We start from the raw sequence: 19,706 nt of genomic DNA, 5'->3' as shown, positions 1-19,706 counted from the left end.
TTACAGACTCAGCACATTACAGCCTCCCAAAGCCAACAATGATCTCAACAATTTCAGATAACTGTTGTGTTCTTTACAGAGATGTTTCAGGTACATTGCCACAAGTGCTAAAGGTCTGAGAACCAAAGCCAGGGTGCCTACAGAAGAAGATGCTGATGAAATATCAATAGAAGTAGAAACAGTAGAGGTAACGCAGAGGTAAAAATTGATAGGAAAGATGTGCTGGAAAAGTGGTCTATGTCTAAAATGGAGAAGACACTTGATCCATATGGATTGCATCCCAGATTTCAAAGGAAAGTAGGAGTGGAGATTGTGTAAGGGCTTTCTATAATCTCCCAGTCTGTTCTGGATATGGAGAACATAGAAAGAGAAAGTAAATGTGACAGCCTTGTTCAGGAAAGAGTACAAAGACATTCCAAGTAACTTCAGACATCTCAATTTGACATCTATTTGAAGTAAGGTTTTACAACCAATAATCAGGGGAAAATATAAAAGTCGTTCATTGAGGTTTGAGTTATTGAAGGAAAGCCAGCACAGATTAACCTCATTGAACTTTTTGATGAATTAACAAAGAAGGTTGATAAGGAGAATGAGGTAAGTGTCATGGATATGGATTTAAATAAAGTGTTTGACTCGTTAACATGATTGAGGCTCATGGAATAAAAAGATCAGTGACAGCTTAGATAAAATAATTAGTTGAAAGGCAAATAGCAGCACATCATGGGGCATGTCGATTTGTCAGGTTGGTGAGTGGTGAACAAGGGTCAATGCTAGAACAATAGTGTCTTAGATATTGGAAACAGATGTACAATTCCAAAAGTCTCTGATGGCACCAAACTTGGAGGTGTGGCAAACAGGTGTACCAATCAACTGCTCCAGGACATGGTTGGGATATCAGACTAGGTAGAACTTAATGCAGAGATGTGAGGACTTAATGCAGACACGGTAGTGTAGCGGTTAGCGTAACGCTATTACAGCGCCAGCGACCCGGGTTCGATTCCCGCCGCTGTCTGTAAGGAGTTTGTACATTCTCCCCGTGTGTCTGCGTGGGTTTCCTCCAGGTGCTCCGGTTTCCTCCCACATTCCAAAGACGTATGGGTGAGGAAGCTGTGGACATGCTAGGTTGGCGCCGGAAGCGTGGCGACACTTGTGGGCTGCCCCCCAGAACACTCTACGCAAAAAGATCCATTTCACTGTGTGTTTCGATGTACATGTGACGAATGAAGATATTTTCTCTTATATATTTTGACAGAAAGGATTGAGAGATGGTGTGACACAGTTCCAAAGAATAGAAGGTCCTGAGAGTTCAGTTGTACAGCTCTGTGACGGGTGATCCCACATGCTGACAGGGTGATTAGCAAAGCATGTGGGACCTTGGGATTCATGAACTGTGGTCTTGAGTACAAAAGGCAAGGAAGTTATGCTGAACCATTACAAAGGTCTGGTTGGGCCACAACCAGTCCACTCCTGACCACCACACTTTAGGAAAACTATGTAGGTCCCTGAGAGGGAAATTACCAAAATGGAGTGGGACAGAGGAGGCCAAACGGGGTAGCTGCTTGCCAATGTGATGGTCACAGATTTACAAATCCTAAAGCATTGCATCAGATGGACTTTAAGACAGCACACGTGTATCTTAAAAGTGTCTCCATGTTCCAGGGATGAGGAATTTCAGCAACAAGGTTAGCTTGGAGAAGCTGGTGATCTTCTCCCTGGGGCATGGAAGGTTGAGAGGTGACTTGATCGAAGCGTACAAGGTGGATAAAGAAATGTAGCTCCTATTTGCTAATGTGGCAAGGATCTGAACCACAGGTTGAGGAGGTAATGGGGGAGAATACAAGGAAGAACGTCATCATGCAGCAAGAGGTAATGACCTAGAACTCGCTACCTATACAGATGGTGGAAGGGGAGAAAATCAATGATTTCAAAAGGAAATTGGATCAGCTTCTGAGGGAAATAAATGTCAAAGGCTGCAGGATTTTGTGTGGGGAAATGGGACTGCCGGGATTGCTCTACAGAAAGGTGGTATGGACTTGAGGGGCTGAATGGTCTTCTATATCCTAATAGCTCTACTTACACTTCCTCTAGACCAAGCTTTTGCTCCATTACGTCCCATTACTGTAAGGTTGTGAGGTTATGGTCACACTATAGAGGCATAGCATCATACAGCACGGAAGCAGGCCCAGCTGGTCCATGTTGACCAAGATGCCCATTTAAGCTAGTCCCATTTACCTGCATTTGGCCCACGTTTCCTATCCACATACCTGTACAAATGTCTTTCAAGTGTTGTTATTGTACCTGTATTAACCTATTAACCATATTAACCTATGTTAGATTATAGAAAATTACAGCACAGTACAGGCCCCTCAGCCCACGATGTTGTGCTGACACCTTATCCTGCTCTAATGTCTATCTAACCCTTCCCTCCCACGTATCCCTCCATTTCTCTATCATTCATGTGTCTATCTAAGATTCTCTTAAATGTCCTTTATGTATCTGCCCCCACAAACTCTACCGGCAGTGTGTTCCACGCACCCACTGGTCTCTGTGTAAAAAGCTCACATCTGACATCCCCCTTATACCTTCCTCCAATCACCTTAAAATTATGCCCTCTCGTGTTAGCCATTTTCGCCCTGGGAAAAAGACTCTGACTGTCCACTCAATCTATGCCTCTTATCACCTTGGACAATTCTATCAAAAAAAAAGCAGAGTGGCGCAGTGGAAGCGTGCTGGGCCCGTAACCCAGAGGTTGATGGATCGAAGCCATCCTCTGCTATTTGGCGCCGGAAGCGTGGCGACACTCACGGGCTGCCCCCAGAACACTCTACGCAAAAGATGTGTGTTTTGATGTACATGTGACTAATAAAGATCTTATATATCTTATATCCATATATATCAAGTCACCTCTCATCCTCCTTCTCTTCAAAGAGAAAAGCCCGAGCTCACTCAACCTATTTCCCTTTTTAAAACATTTTGTGCATTCCCACTTTAAGACGATGTATAGTTTTCAGCATGCCAGTAACTTAGGTGTGGCAAGAGGAAACTAGCAAGCACTTACACTGTGCTCACAGTGATCCTGTATAATTAATCACCAACTGATGGACTAGGACAGCATTTATAATAACTCTTCCCCTTTGCACTGTCATCCTTTATGTAATGTTATCTCTTCTAACTTCCATCCAACACAAATCTTTTTTGCCTTTTCCTTCCCTGCTTCTCAAATCCTGTTTTATTTCTGACTTGCCTGTCAATAAGTCATCGCCGTGAAACATTCGTTCTTCTGTTCCTACATCCTCAGGTGCTGCCTCACCGCTGAGCCCTCCCTACACTTAACTAAAACTCAAAAGGAATACCACTGTCAATTGCCAATCACGTGTGCAAAATGATTGCTGAAATGAAAACACATTGTACTGAGGAGAAAGGAAACAGCAAAGATGATTAGAAAGGGTCCTTCACAAAGAGTCAAAAGTGAAAGAAAACATTCTGCAGTAAATGAGAGACAACCAGCTCTAAACATGATCCTGGGAGCACGGTCTTGACAAGAACATTTTCTCCCACACAGAGGGACAATTTCAGAACAACCAGAACTAATGTTGTAGGATTCTGAAAAGAACAGCATGAGGCCAGAAACAGCAAAGAAAACACGACAGTCACACCATTGCAGGCCAGATCCTAACAGACTGGAGGCACTGAAAATCAAAAAGAGAACTGCAGATGCTGGAAATCTTAAACAAAACCAGGAAAAAAAATGGAAAAACTCAGGAAATCAGGCAGCATCTGTGGGAGGAGATACAGGCAACGCTTCAGGACCGTCACCTTTCGTCAGAACTGGGAAAGAGAGTAGGTTTTCAGGAAGAAAGAAGGTGGGGAGGGGTGTGGAGAACAAAATGAATGTCTGTGATAGGATGAGTCGAAGTGGCTTAATTGCGACATGAATGGTTTACCAGCACATTAATCTTCTGGGCTTGTGTGATGAGTTGTTAAAGGTAAGGCGGTTGGACTTGCCCAGAAAACACACAAACTTATGTGTGCAGGATAAGAAAAAGGAACAGAAAATGTTGGAAAAACTAAGCAGGTCAGGCAGCATCTGTGGGTGTGGACAGAGACATAGTTAAGGTGAGATGAGGCACCATTCATCAGCACCCTAAGCAATAGAGAAATATACACACCATCCCCGGGTTCAGAATGCCTGATTTATGGACACCCCTACATATGAATGAGCTCCCATAAAAATTATTAAATTCAAAAGTCCGACATAGGTACATACATTAGTTCTGACAAATGGCAGAGCTAGTTTCCTCTCTCTCTCCTTTTTTAATAATTGTTCTTTTTTATCAGTCTTACGTGCTTTTGATGGCATTACAACACTGTGGAGATATGGTTAGCATTTTTGTGTGGGCTTTCTGACTGATGGACAAAATCGACTTAGGGACGTCTGTACAAACAGAACCCATTCGTTAGCAAGAGACAGTCTGTAAGTTAGTCTAGGTAGAGGTGAAATGTGGGTGAAACTAAGGGAACTGCTCTGACAGAGACAACACGTGGCAGATGGGATAAGGTATGATGGTTTTGTAAATTATGGCTGATGTGTGTGATGATGTTGAGTGTACTGTCCAAGAACTCTAAACTTAAGACTTTAAGTTCGATCTGGCAGAAGTATCTATGAGTACCCTCACTACAGGGAGATTATACTGCATCAGCCTACATTTCATGGACCAGTTTACTTCACTACTTTAGTCTCTATGGAAAGGTCTAGCTGTCAATAATCACTATTTCGAGCGGTGGGTCCCTCCTCCCAACCAAGGAGAAGATACTTCCAGTTTAAACACAGTATTTTTTATTCTAAGTGAGGCACGTTTAATTCTATTAAGTAATTCTCAACAATGACTTGTAACTTACAAAGGATTTCCAAACACAATTCTTACAAGCTAAAAAGTCATACCAACAAGTTGCAGATGAACAAATCGCCCATCGCAAAAACCAAAGGCTGAGGAAAGAATTCGAGGTCTTCCTTCTGTAACCCCTTCTCTCTGTCACTCCCCTCCTACCCTGACTGCTTTCTAACATTTATACTGTTTTTTCACTGAGTTGACATCATTGGCACGTGATGTTTTTTCAACCACGTTTTCAGCCCAGGTGACTGGAGTGTTTAATTAAGTAAAGGTGGACCCCATTGTTCTCTTGTTTATGTTGAGAGGCTGAGCAGGGAATATTAGTTCGAAGTTTAACTTGGCAACCAACAAATACCTTGAGCCTTGGACAATTTCTGCTGTTGTTGCAAAAGGGATTTTCGGTCAATGAGCAACCACTTCTTGACCTTTGGACAGGTCATGCTGCTGTGTTAACAAGCTGAAGTTAGCAATAAGCCTTCTTGGGGCCCGGAAAGTGAACATCTGTCACGTGTGGTTCTGGCATCCCCTGGACCAGAGGGCGTGCCGGGGCAGTTGCATGCCAAAGACTTTCAGATTCTGGCTTCAGGGTGCAGGGACAAGGGGAATAAGAAAACCCACAAAGATCAGCCAGGAAAAGGAGAAGCAAAAGCAAAACTGGAAACCTGAATTAAAAACTCAGCCTCCGGGGTGGGAGAAAATCGACAATCTGCCTGGATCTGCCAGCTGACAGGCCCGACTGGAGGCTGAGAAAACTTCCACTCAGTAAAACACATCCAAGCCACAGCTGCACTGCATGGTTGGACTCCTCAAGTTCAACCTGGTGTAGGAGTAGTCATGCATCCAAATAAATGGGCGATCAGTTGCCAGGAGAGAAGTAGGTGGAAGTTTTTATTTGATCTAATTATGTTGTTTCTAATTGTTTTGATGTGTGCGTGTGTGTGTGTGTCTTTTTGTGTATGTGTGTGTGTTTTTGTCTGTGTGTGTGTGTGTGTGTGTGTGTGTGTCTGTGTCTGTGTGTGTGTGTGTGTGTGTGTGTCTTGTGTGTGTGTGTGTATCTGTGCCTGTGTTTGTGTGTCTGTGTGTGTGTTTATGTGTGTGTGTGTGTGTGTGTCTGTGTTTGTGTATGTGTGTCTTTTGAGCGTGTGTGTATGTGTGTGTGTGTATCTGTGTGTCTTTTTGTCTTTGTGTGTGTGTCTGTATGTGTGTGTGTGTGTGCATGCACATGTGTGTCTGTATCTGTGTGTGTACTTCTAGACAACATATTTTCATTGATTTTGATTTTTTTTAAAAACTGTGGTGCAACTAGTCGACCTGCTGCCTCACGGCGCCAGAGACCCGGGTTCAATCCTGACCTTGGGTGCTGTCTCTGTGAGTTTGCACGTTCACCTTGTGACCGTGTGGTTTTCCTCCAAGTGTTCCAGTTTCCTCCCAGTTCACAAAGACATGCAGGTTGGAAAATTGATTGGCCACTGGAAATTACCCCAAAAATGTGCAGATGAGTGGTAAAATCTGGGGAGAGTTGATGAAAATGTGGTGAGAATAAAAAATGGGGTTAATGTAGGATTAGTGTCAACGGCTACCATGGCTACCATGTCAATGGTTACCATTGTGTTGACGGTTACCATGGACGGTGGTCTGTTTCTGTGCTGTATCTCTCTATGACTCCAGAACAGTTCCTAAGTGACGTTGAATCGTTTAAACAGCAACTTTGATTGATGTTGAGCTGGGGGATGGGGCTTTCAAAACCATTCTGTCAGTGGGTCCCAGGGGCAGACCATACTGGAAGAGAGAGCAGTGTCAGGGGAATCACTAGGCAGTAGGAAATCTATCCCAAGGTTTCAGGTCAATGAACTATCAACAGAACCAGGAAAAGTTAGAGATCTAACAGGCAAGAAGAGGAGAGGACAAATGGGAGTGCAGAGATCTGCGGTTGGGGGAATTAAACAATAGAACATAGAAGGGTACAGCACAGGAACAGGCCCTTCAGCCCACAATGTTGTGCCGAACTAATCAAACTGGTATTTAACGCCTAACTAAACTAGTCCCTTCTGCCTACACAATGTCCGTATCCCTCCATTTTCTACACATTCATCTGCCTATCTGAGAGCCACTTCAGGCTCTTAGCGGAAGTGGGGATGGTGCAAGGTGAACAAGGCTGGTGTGAAAATCTAAAAACAGAACTGCTGGAATTCTGAAATGAAATCAGAAAATGCTGGAAACACTCAGCAGGTCAGGCAGCGTCTGTGGAGAGAGAAGCAGTAAACATTTCAAGTATGGGACCCTTTATGAGTGTGGTAATGCAAAATGTCAGTCAGGAGGAGGTGTGAATAAGGGGGCAGATTAATTATCTGGAATTACCAAAAGGATTAATAAAAGTAAAAATATTGATTTTCCTGTAACTGTTGAATTCAGTGTTAAGTCTGGGAGGCTGAATGTGCTCGGGTCCCCAAATGCAGTAACAAAATGATGAAGCAAATGTGTCTACGTTTCAGAAGTACTTGGCTATAAAGTAGTTTTGGGATGACTTATGTTTGTGAAAGGCGCTATACAAATACAAGTAGTGGGGTGCCTGCAAATCACTGCCTGAGACCAGAGTAGAGGGCACACTTGTCACAATTAAAAATGTGCACTGAGCACTTGATATATCAGAACTGACAAAGCTGTGAATCGAGAGCTGCGACTGGGTCAGCTTCTTTGATTGGCTGGCATGAACGTGATGGGTTGAATAGCCTCCATCTGAACAGATAGTTTACATGATTCAATGCAACCATGCAGCATGGGGTCTGCTTTACTGAGCAGAACGCTGCGCTGAAGCCTCCAATCATTGTCTCATCTCTTGATACAGGTTCGCTTTTGCTGTGAGTTGCTATTTTTGCCTTTAACAGCACACAGAGCGAGATTGCCTGTTTGATTTATATCACAGTGCCGTGCGCCTTGCAAATCTATAAGGCCAAACGAAATGTATATATCTATTTTAGGCTGATTCACCCACTAATTGCCTCCTCACATTGACACTTGTTTGACTGGGTGTATCAGGTACTTCTCCTCACTCATTCAAATGCAGAAGCTTCTTGCTCCGGATGCTACGATTTTGTAATCACAGTGTAATAACAGGCTACACCAGCACCAGTGTGTGAGTGAATGGAATCAACTCTTCTTGGCTGTCTTCAGTGCGTCTGCAGCTAAAACCTGTCCCCTGATTCTGTGGATCACCTGTGCATCGAGTAAATGTACAGAAATAACAAGAGATAAGTTTTCTGGGACTGTGACTTTGGGGTATTTTGCTCAGAATTGCTTAAGTGCATGGTCACTCAACTTTTCGTGTTTGGAGCTGATTATATTCCAGATATTAGCAGCAGTGGAGCTCTTGGGAGACTAGAAAGCAGCCAGCTGCAACATTTGTCATGACTTTTCTTGGAAGGGAGTGGGACAGAGTGGGGCAGAGAGGATAACTGCTTATGAGCGTGTTGCTCAGAGATTTATAAATTCTACAGCATTGCATCAGCCTGGAATTTAAACAGCATACATGTATCTCTGTGCTTCTTTCCCCCACATTTTTGGGGCATTGTGTTTTAAACATGGCCAAGTGTTTCTGGAAGATTCCTGCCCAGTTAATATTTTGAACTGGGTGGGGAGGGGGTGGGTGGGTGGTAATCAACTAATGCAGTCGATGGGCGAATTTTAGCTGTGGGTAGATTGTACTGATGACTACTGTGTCTCGGTGACCATGGATTATCGTGAAGTCATAAGACTGAATACTTTCCTCTTGCATTTGACCTTCCAAAATGCACCACCTCATACTTGCCTGGATGAAACTCCGTCTGCCATTTCTCTGCCCCAATTTCCAAATGATCTATATCTTTGACAACCTTTCAATGTCATAGGACGTGGAAAAACAGACTCTTGCTGACCATGAAGTACCCATTTACACTAATCCTGCACAAATCCCATTTTTCTTCCCCATATCCCCTTCAACTCCCCCCAGAGTCCACCCCTCACCCACACACTCGTGGCAAATTTACAGCAGCCAATTAACCTATCAACCTCCACGTCTTTGAGAGCACATGGGGGATACCTGTGGAGTCATAGAGAGAACATGCAAACTCTAGACAGACTTCACCCAAGGTCAGGATCGAACCCGGCTCTCTGGAGCTGTGAGGCTGCAGCTCTACCAGCCGAGCCACTGCCATCCATTATCCTGGCATATGAATTGGATCAAGGAGCCAACTATTGGGAGGTACTTGCAAATGGCTGCATATGTTCGGGCACATCTTTGGAGTTTGAGACAAGGATAAGTTTCAACAAGCTCCCCCACCACATTCTGCTGCATCAATGTTGTGGAAGGGGAGGGAATGACGGTTGAAATTATACCTCTGCACGGGACATGGGATAGAGGAATACCCTATTGGATTAGGGGCCAGATTGTTGCTTTTATTTTTGTTGTGTTTTACTTTGTAGTTTTAGCTTCCTTTACACTCTTATATGTTTGTCTGTAAACTTTGAGTAACTTACAGTACATTTGGTTCTATACTTCTGTAGTTTCTTTGTCTGCAAAGCTGAAGTGTGATTCAGTCACTACCTCTAAACAGGTTTCTTATCAAAACTGGTTTGCAGAAAAAAAGGAAGCATGAGATCAGGTTCCTTTATTACAGTCCAGTTACTTCTCTTTACTATTACTGTTACATTGCTGGCTGGTACAAGCTGACCCTGTCTGACCTGGACTTTGATGAACACCCAACAAAACGGCTGTAACTGTAAGATTTTCACCTCATTCTTGACTTCTGAAGAACCTTCTGGACAATATCATGTCCAACCCCTTTGAATTCCACTCCAATTCCATTGAAGTACAGTTCATCCTGTATACCTTTAAGAACACTTAGAACACAGAACAGTACGGGACAGACAGGCCCTTCAGCCCACCATGTCTGCGCCAACCATGATGCCAATGTAAACCAATCGCACCTGCTGGCACGAGGTCCATGCCCCTCCATCCCCTGCTTGTTCATGTGCCTAAGTGCCTCTTAAATATTGGTATTGTTTCTGGCTTTCATTCCTTCCCCAGCAGCACGTTCCAGGCACCCACCGCTCTGTGTGTAAATCTCCATCACACGTACATCGACACACACAGTGAAATGCATCTTTTGTGTAGAGTGTGCTGGGGGCAGCCCGCAAGTGTCGCCACGCTTCCGGCGCCAACGTAGCGCGCCCACAACTTCCTAACCCGTACATCTTTGGAATGCGGGAGGAAACCGGGGCACCCGGAGGAAACCCACGCAGACACGGGGAGAACGTAAAAACTCCTTACAGACAGCGGCCGGAATTGAACCCGGGTCGCTGGCGCTGTAATAGCGTTACGCTAACCACTATGCTACCGTGCCGCCTTGATGCACCATAGAAAACATCCTATCTGGATGCATCATGGCTTGGTATGGCAACTGCTCTGCCCGGGACCGCAAGAAACTGTAGAGAGTTGTGGACACAGCCCAACACATCACAGAAACCAGCCTCCCCTCCATGGACTCTGTCTATACCTCTCGCTGCCTTGGTGAAGCAGCCAGTGAAGACCCCACCCACACGGGTCATTCTCTCTTCTCTCCTCTCTACCATCAGGCAGAAGATACAGGAGCCTGAGTGCACATACCACCAGGCTCAAAGACAGCTTCTATCCCACTGTGATAAGACTATTGAACAGTTCCCTTATATGATGAGATGGACTCTTGACCTCACGATCTACCTTGTTGTGACCTTGCACCTTTTTGTTTACCTGCACTGCACCTCCTCTGTAGCTGTGACACTTTACTCTGTATTGTGTTATTGTTTTGACCCTGTACTACCTCAATGCACTGTGTAATGAATTGATCTGTACAATCGGTTTGCAAGACAAGTTCTTCACTGTACCTCGGTACAAGTAACAATAATAAACCAATACCAATACCAATAAACTTTCCCCCTCTCACCTTAAACCCTCTAGTATTTGACATTTACATCCTGGGGAAAAGAGTATGCCTCTCTGCCTTACCTAGGCCTCTCATAATTTTATAAGCTTCCGTCAGGTCTCCCCTCAGCCTCCGACGCTCCAGAGAAAACAATCCAAATTTGTCGAATCTCTCCTTATAGTTCATCCTCTTTAATCCAGGCAACATTCTGGTGAACTTCTTCTGCACCCTCTCCAAATTCTCCATGTCCTTCCTGTAACCTGGTGACCAGACTGCACACAATACTCCAAGTGCGGCCTAACAAAGTTTTATAAACCTGCAACATGACTTCCCAACTTTTCTTCTCGATACCCTGACCAATGACAGTAACCATGCTGTATGCCTTCTTTACCACCCTATCCACTTGTGTTGCCACTTTCAGAGACGTATGGACTTGCCCCCCCAAGATCCCTCTGTATATCAGTGCTCCTAAGGGTCCTGCCATTTACTGCATACTTTCCTCTTGCATCTGACCTTCCAAAATGCACCACCTCACACTTGCCTGGATTACACTCCATCTGCCATTTCTCCACCCAAATTTCCAACTGCTGTATCTTTGACAACCTTTCTCACTATCCACAATTCCACTATTTTTGTGTTATCTGCAAACTTACCAAGCAGCCTAATTTCACCCAAGTCATTTTTTCATATCATAACCAGAGGTCCCAGCACTGATCCTTGTGGAACACCACTGGTCACAGACTTCCAGTCAGAATAACATCCCTCCACCACTACCCTCTGTCTTCTATTATCAAGCCAATTTTGATTCTAACTTACCAACTCACCATGGATCCCGTGTGACTTAATCTTCTGGATCAGCCCACCACGAGGGAGCTTGTCAAATGCTTTACTATAGTCCATGTGAACAACATCCACTGCCCCACCCTCATCATCCTAAAGACGTACGGGTTAGGAAGTTGAGGGCAATGCTATGTTGGCGCCGGAAGCGTGGCGACACTTGCGGGCTGCCCCCAGAAGACTCTACGTAAAAGTCACTGTGTGTTTCGATGCACATGTGACTAATAAAGAAATCTTATCTTATCTCATCACATTACTTTCTCAAATAGCTCAATCAAGTTTGTGACACATGACCGCACCCCCCCCCCGCAAAAAGCCATGCTGATTCTCCCAAATCAGTCCATGCCTTTCCAAATGCCAATAAATCCCGAAGAATCTTCTCTGATATTTTCCCTACCCCTGATGTAAGGCTCACCAGCCTGATATTTCTTGGATTATCCTGATTGCCCTTCTTAAACAAAGAAACCACATTGGCTATTCTCCGAGGGTCTTTGTCCAAAAGGTCGACAGTTTATTTCCCTCCGTGGATGCTGCCTGACCTGCTGAGTTCCTCCAGCACTTTTCTATGTATTGCTTGGCTATTTTCCAGTCTTCTGGGACCTCGCCTGTGGCATTTTGTGGTTTGCATTGAACAATTGCCTATTAGCTGAGCATTTCACCATTTCATTTGCAAGAATCCAATATTGACCCTATCAATGCTGCTGGCATCAGCACATTTCACTGCTAACAAACCAGGTTCATTGCCAATAAAATCGTCAGCACCACTTTTCTTCTAACCACTAAGGTACTTATTTATAAATGGAAATTTGAACCCTTCAACACGAAAGAACAACTCTGCATGATCAGTTTTGTCAATCAGCTTCCTTAATTATAGCAATCCTTCGACTTTGACAGTTTCATCCTGACTTAATTTCAGCTGTGGATCACTGGGCTCTCAGTGAGGAGGTTATGAGTTCAAGTCTGCATTCCAACAACTTAAACACAAAAATTGAAGCTGGCATGCAAATGTGCTTCAGAAGGAGTGTTGCTGTTGCAGATGGATGCAAGGGGTCTCATTGCAAATACTTCAAAAATAAGGAGTGTTAATTTTGGTGTCCTGGGCAATATTTATTCCTACATCAAGCAACAAAATAAACAAACTGAAAAATTCTTCAACGCCCAGAAGAATACGCAGTGTGAATCAGTGGGATGAATTTATTGCGGATCTGATGTTGCAAGTGCTTACTGTGCACCGTGCTCACGGCATTGGAATGGGTCTTGCATGATTAACCTTTCCTCATGACAACATGACAAGATCATGACAACAACCTTTCCTTCAATGTCAACAAAACAAAAGAGCTGGTCATTGACTTCAGGAAAGGGGGTGGTGTACATGCACCTGTCTACATCAATGGTGCTGAGGACAAGAAGGTTGAGAGCTTCAAGTTCCTGGGAGTGAACATCACCAACAGCCGGTCCTGGTCAAATCACGTAGGATCCATGGCCAAGAAAGCTCATCAGCGCCTCTACTTCCTCAGGAGGCTAAAGAAATTTGGTTTGTCCCCTTTGACTCTCACCAACTTTTACTGAAGCACCATAGAAAGCATCCTATCTGGATGCATCACAGCTTGGTATGGCAACTGCTCTGCCTAGGACCACAAGAAACTGTAGAGAGTTGTGGACACAGCCCAGTGCATCATGGACACCAGCCTCCCCTCCTTGGACTCTGTCTTTACCTCTCGTTGTCTTGGTGAAGCAGCCAGCATAATCAAAGACCCCACCCACCCAGGTCATTCTCTCTTCTCTCCCCTTCCATCAGGTAGAAGATACAGGAGCCTGAGGGCACGTACCACCAGACTTAAGGACAGCTTCTACCCCACTGTGATAAGACTCTTGAACAGTTCCCTTATCCCTCACGATTTACCTTGTTGTGACCTTGCACCTTACTGCACTGCACTTTCTCTGTAGCTGTGACACTTTACTCTGTACTGTTATTGTTTTTACCTGTACTACCTCAATGCACTCTGTACTAACTCAGTGTAACTGCACTGTGTAATGAATTGACCTGTACAATCGGTACGCAAGACAAGTTTTTCACTGTACCTCGGTACAAGTGACAATAATAAACCAATACCAATACCAATAGTTGTTCGCTCATTATGGGAGTCAAGCGAAGGGATGAGGGAGATTGATCTACAGGTGGAGGGGTGGTGGATTGGGGCTTCTACAAATGATCATTTTTTTCCTTCTTCGCTTGCAAGATCCCGGCGTTTCTGGCAAGACCAGCACATATTGCCCATCCCTAAATGCCTTTGGGAGATGACAGTGAGCTGCTCCCATGAAACCACTGCAGTATTTCTGGTGAAGGCACTGTGCGGCGGGGAGTTCCAGGATTTGGACAGAGATGAAGGAATATCGATGCACTTCCAAGTCAGGATGATGTGCGTCTTGGAGGGGAAGAAGCAGGTGGCGGTGTCGCTAATTTTTTTGCTGCCCTTGTTCTTCTCAAAGGCAGAGGTTACTGGTTTGAAAGACGCTGTCAGAATACCCAATCGTTCGTCTTTTTGATACAACTTGGGCAGTTTTGACTGTGAGCAGATGGAGACATTAAATAATACCTATAGAGCTTGAATCTTTTAATTATTATTTTTGGATAACCTCGATGGCTATTCGAATTTTATCGTTGTTTGGCAAAATTGGGTATTTGTTGGTATTTACAAAGAATTTCACTCAAGATATGCATCGACTTTTGGTGTGTGCACTGTACAACTAACGCAGGCTGAGTTGTGTTCACAGGGTTGTGCAGGCTTTACTGAATTACTTCTTTAACATTTTTGTATTTCATATTTTCTTTCGACATAGAAGAGGGCACAGTCTTAGAATTAGAGGGTACCCATTTAAAACAGAGATGACGAGAAATTTCTTTAGCCAGAGGGTCGTGGAATTATGGAATTTGTTGCCACATACAGCAGTGGAGGCCCGATCATTGGGGAAGAGATTGATAGGTGTCTAGTTAGTCAGGATATCAAGGGATATGAGGAAAAGGCCAGGAATTGGGGCTAGATGGGAGAATAGTTTAGCTCATGGTGAAGTGGTGGAGCAGACTCAATGGGCCAAATGGCCTACTTCTGCTCCTTTGTCTTGTGGTCTTGTGATAGAGGGAGGGCATTCGGCCCATCAATTCCATGCTAGCTCTCAGTCATCCTATCAATCCCCCTGTATTTTGCTGTAACCTATCTTCTCTCTCACATATCCAGTGGCAACACTTCCCCCCTCCCTTCCTCCCCCCCCCAACCAAATCTCTCACCTGCTGCTAAAGCCGGGGGTAATCTCATAATTTGTACGTCATTGGGATGGGGGAGGAAACCGGAGCACCCCGGGGAAACCCATGTGGTCACAGGAGAACTGTGCAAACTCCACACAAACAGCACAGGAGGTCAGGATCGAATCAGGGTCACTGGAACTGCGTGACGCTCATACAACCTGCAGCATCACTGTAATCAAAAGCAACCTCTGTCTTTCATCCATTCCTTCCCATATCCACTGATGTCACACCACTGACCAGCAGACCGCTTATACAATGGGATTAGTCGGTGGTCCACCTCAGTGTTGCCAAGCCACATTCAGCATTCTTAAAGCAAAATTATTTGAAGGTGTAAATTCTGCATGGGCACTATTTATTTTATCACTGACAATAAAGATTTTCCAGGCAGTGTTTGGGATTATTTAATCTCTTCTCAGTAATTATAACCAAAAAAATTGGGCCCTAGAATCAACCACATTCAGAAGTGCTCAGATGTTTAAAGTTTGGTATTAATTCAGCAAACAATGAAGATGAAATATTAATGAATTTAAAGGTGGAGTAGCCTTCTTGAACTTGGTACCAAAGGGATGTGCCATAGTAACTCCAAAATTGGAGCCTCATTAGCAACAAATGATTTATTAATAATCACCTGGTGTAGGGAGCTCCCCAGTTATAATTTTTAGACATTGAAACATAACCAGAGGTCATGAAAGCTGGAACTGTCAATGAACATTTTATTTGTTCCTTTATCATTGCCTGGCTATTTCTCAGAAGAGAATGTGAAGGCTTGTTCTCGGATACGAAGGAGGAAGTTCACTGGGCTGTATCTGGGGCTGTGAAGGAAAGGAGACACACGATTCCGAGCTCTGGCATGGAGGAGATCACCAAGTGGACAGGGGAACAACTTGAAGAATTTGATTGATAAAGGCTGCAGAGGGTTGTAGACTCAGTCAGATCCATCACGGGCTCAACCCTCCCAACCATCGAGGCCGTCTTCAAGAGGCGGTGCCTCAAGAAGGTGGCATCCATCACTAAGGACCCTCACCATCCGGGACATGCCCTCTTCACGTTACTATCATCAGGGAGGAGGTACAGGAGCCTGAAGACCCACACTCGATGATTCAGGAACAGCTTCTTCCCCTCCGTCATTGGATTTCTGAACGGTCCATGAGCCCATGAACACTACCTCGTTATTCCTCTTTTGCACTAATTATTTATTTTTGTAACTTATAGTATTTTTTATGTCTTTATGTCTTGCACTGTACTGCTGACGCAAAACAACAAATTTCACGGCATACGTCAGTGATAATAAACCTGATTCTGATTCTTCTCAAAGACACCTTGAAGGAATGCAACATCCCCACTGGCTCCTGAGGATCTCCAACACTGGACCACCAAAGTAGAGAAGGAACATGTGCGATGATATTAAGAACCTCAAGGCCATGCATTGGGAACACAAAGAAGCCTGGTGTGACCAGGTTAAATAGTGGACCACCTCACACGCTAGTTATCTGCCCACCCCATCAGCTACCTCCTGCCCAGCTGTGGAAGAGTCTGTAGTTCCAACATCAGCCTCATTAACCAGCTCAAACCCCACAAAAGTGGACCAAAAGCCAGTTATCCTCAATGGACTGCATTAAAAGAGAACCACAAGCGGTTCACCGTCGTCAAACACCAAATTAAATCATGTAAACCAATTAAAAACTGCAAATGCTGGAAATCTGAAATAAAATCAGACTCAGCAGGTCAGGCAGCACCTACGGAAAGAGAAACAGAGTTAATATTTCAGGTCAGAGACCCTTTGCCAGACTGGGAAAGAAGGAATAAAAAAGAGATAAAACAGTGGTTTCAAGTTGAACTTAAAACCATCTTTTTATATCTCACTTTCTCTGATCTGAAACCTTCAACCCGTTTCTCTCTCCACAGACGCTGTCTGAGTTGCTGAGTGTTTTCTGGTTTGATTCTTCTTTAATGGCTGAGACAGTATAAAAGAGCAAGGAAGTCATGCTAGGCTTGCATTAATCACCAGTTAGACCATGGCTGGAGTACTGTTTACAGTTCTGATCACCACATTACTGGAAGGATGAGTTAGTATCAGAGGGGGATGAAAAACACGATGATGCTGGAGGAACTCAGCAGGCCAGGCAGCATCCGTGGAGAAAAGCAGGCGGTCAACGTTTTGGGTCAGGACCCTTCTTCAGGACTGAAGATAGGAAAAGGGGAAGCCCAATATGTAGGAGGGAAAAGCAGAGCAGTGATAGCCTCCCCTCTTTTGTCCACCTCTGCTTTTCCCTCCTATACACTGGGCTTCCCCTTTTCCTATCTTCAGTCCTGAAGAAGGGTCCTGACCCGAAACGTTGACCGCCTGCTTTTCTCCACGGATGCTGCCTGGCCTGCTGAGTTCCTCCAGCATCATCGTGTTTTTCATCTAGATTCCAGCATCTGCAGTCCTTTGTTTCTCTAGCACCGGGAGGGTGCAGACTGAGGAATAATAAGGGTTAGGAATTCAAATATACACAGAAAATGTACGGAGATGATGTTTCTTCAAGGGTCACGGGGAAGGGTTTTCCTATCTGCATAATATTCAAGAAAAAGCACCTGCAAGTGACAACAGTCTCAAACTCTCTGCGCCGTCACACGTGAGTCATGGGTGAAGTATTGAATTGCCTGGGTAGCTCCTGTGATGGTGAGATCTCTTAAACTTCTGGTTCCCACCACGGACCACTACTTTAAACAGTGAGCTGTGTCGGACGACCTCTCACTGGCATTCTGGGGCAGAGTCAGCAGTCGCCCTGCTTCCCCAAGGGACATCTAAACATTGAGGCATCAGAGGTGGACACCCAAGGAAATGTAAGTACAAAAGAAATCGGAGCAGGAGTAAGCCTTATAGTTCCTCCACCATTCACTAAGATCATGGTTAATTTGATCTTGTCTCAGCCACTCTTTCCTGTCCAATCTCCATAACCTGAGCCTCGGCTATAGTTCAAATCTGTCTCGCCCTTGAATTTATTCACTGACTCCACCTCTAAAGGTTGAGATGAAAGATTTTGAGGATTCTTGACCTCAATTTAATTTAACTTAGTTGTGCATTGTGTATAATTAATATTTAATTTATGTTTTCTTGTGAATGCTGCTTATACGGTGCTATATGTGTGTAATGCTGCTGCAAGTAAGTTTTTCATTGCACCTATGCATAATTGTACTTATGCATATGACAATAAACTTGACTTTGAGTTTGACTCTAAGGGAAGAAGTTCCTGCTCATGTCCATTTTCACTGGATGACCTCTTTTTCTGAAACTATGCCTCTATTTCTGAATTCCACCAAGTTGGGAAACTTCCTTTTAGCATCTAAGGATCAAGGCAATGGAATCTCTCTTGCTTTGGGTAAGGTCACATTCTCTGTTCAAGCTGCCAAAGAAAGAACGTGGCCTTCTCTAAAGCAGGGAAGATTCCATTGTCTTCAATGTCAACTTGCTAAGAGTGGCTAGAAAAAGGATTGTACCTTTAACTTCTCCTATTATTCAAGGCACACACTGCCTCTTCAACATGCTAATATGCTCCAGTGTTGCAGGGTGATTGGCATCAGCACCCATGCTCTGTGCCCTCAAAACCATCATACACATGGAAAACGGTGTTTCTCATTGTGTGCCAGGCACACTCAGAACTGTTGGCCAGGTTAGGCAATTGATTTTACCCTAATGTACCTGAAAACATGATTGAATTTCTAGGCTATTGCACTGTTTAGTCTTCCCTGTCTGTTGCTCACAACACCAATTAGCAAGCCTTGATTCCAGGAACTCAACTGTGATTTTATACTTGGTAGCATAATGCTCCTCAAAGTCAAAGAGGCTTTCTGAGCTGAGAGTATCATAAGGAGAAGGATGTTTGGAGGATTGTTTCACAGTTCTTGACAGTATGATGTAATGTAAGAGACTCTTCCATTCACACTTGTAAAGAAAGAACATAAATAAATCTGGAACGTATACAACAGCCAGCTATGGGTAAGAGCTAATGTAGTGTTCACAACCAACTGAAAATAATCTTACCATGACCTTTATTAAAGAAAGCAGTGGCCACCAGATATATGAAAATAATTACGGTGCAATACTTTATTAACCGTGAGTTGGACTTCAGGATGAAAGTGCAGACTGCTGGGAAATGACATTCCCAGTCATTAGTGCTGAACATGCTGTACAGCAGCTTCAAAATTCCTTTCAGAGTGGAATTGAATAGGCAGTTGATCCAGCAATGGTGCTGCCAACCATGTTTGAGCTTCCAGGCACCTGACGGTTTAAGAAAAGCAGAATCCAGCAAGGGCGAGTCAAGCGCCCAATGTCAGAGATGTTGGTGTATCACTGTGGCCCACTGGGTGCCACTCTTTCTGCTGAGTCAGAAGATTGTGGGTTCATGTCTCATTTCAGGGACCTGAGTACAAACCTCAAGGTTAGTCACAGGATTGTAAAGATTTGCACACAGAAATGGGCTCTTCAACTCACCACGTCCATGTCAAACTTCCACACTAATCCCAGTTGGCCGTCTCCTTCTATACTTTTCTTATTTAAGTGTCTTTCAAAATGCCTCTCAAACTTAGTGATTGTATCTGATTCCAGCACTTCCTCAATCACTCTCTGTGTAAAAGAACTTACCTCTCAGATCCCCTTTAAAACTCTTTCCCCTCACCTTAAACCTATGCCCTCTTGCTTTTGATACCTCTCCCATGGATAAAAGATTTTGACTGTCTATGCCTCTCATAATC

General features: G+C 44.2%; 1 protein-coding gene and 1 non-coding gene across 4 annotated transcripts in view; one reads left to right on the top strand and one right to left on the bottom strand.

The window, feature by feature from the left end:
- Window positions 1–19,706, bottom strand: part of LOC127575759 (protocadherin-9) — a 728,604-nt gene that overhangs the window by 75,035 nt on the left and 633,863 nt on the right. The gene's annotated exons all lie outside the window — the stretch shown is intronic.
- On the top strand, window positions 2,705–2,776 carry trnat-cgu (transfer RNA threonine (anticodon CGU)). Its single transcript has one exon. It is a non-coding gene; the product is annotated as a tRNA-Thr (tRNA).

Source organism: Pristis pectinata, chromosome 11 (genome assembly GCF_009764475.1).
Source record: "Pristis pectinata isolate sPriPec2 chromosome 11, sPriPec2.1.pri, whole genome shotgun sequence".
Taxonomy (NCBI): domain Eukaryota; kingdom Metazoa; phylum Chordata; class Chondrichthyes; order Rhinopristiformes; family Pristidae; genus Pristis; species Pristis pectinata.
This window is presented reverse-complemented; position numbering and strand designations above follow the sequence as displayed.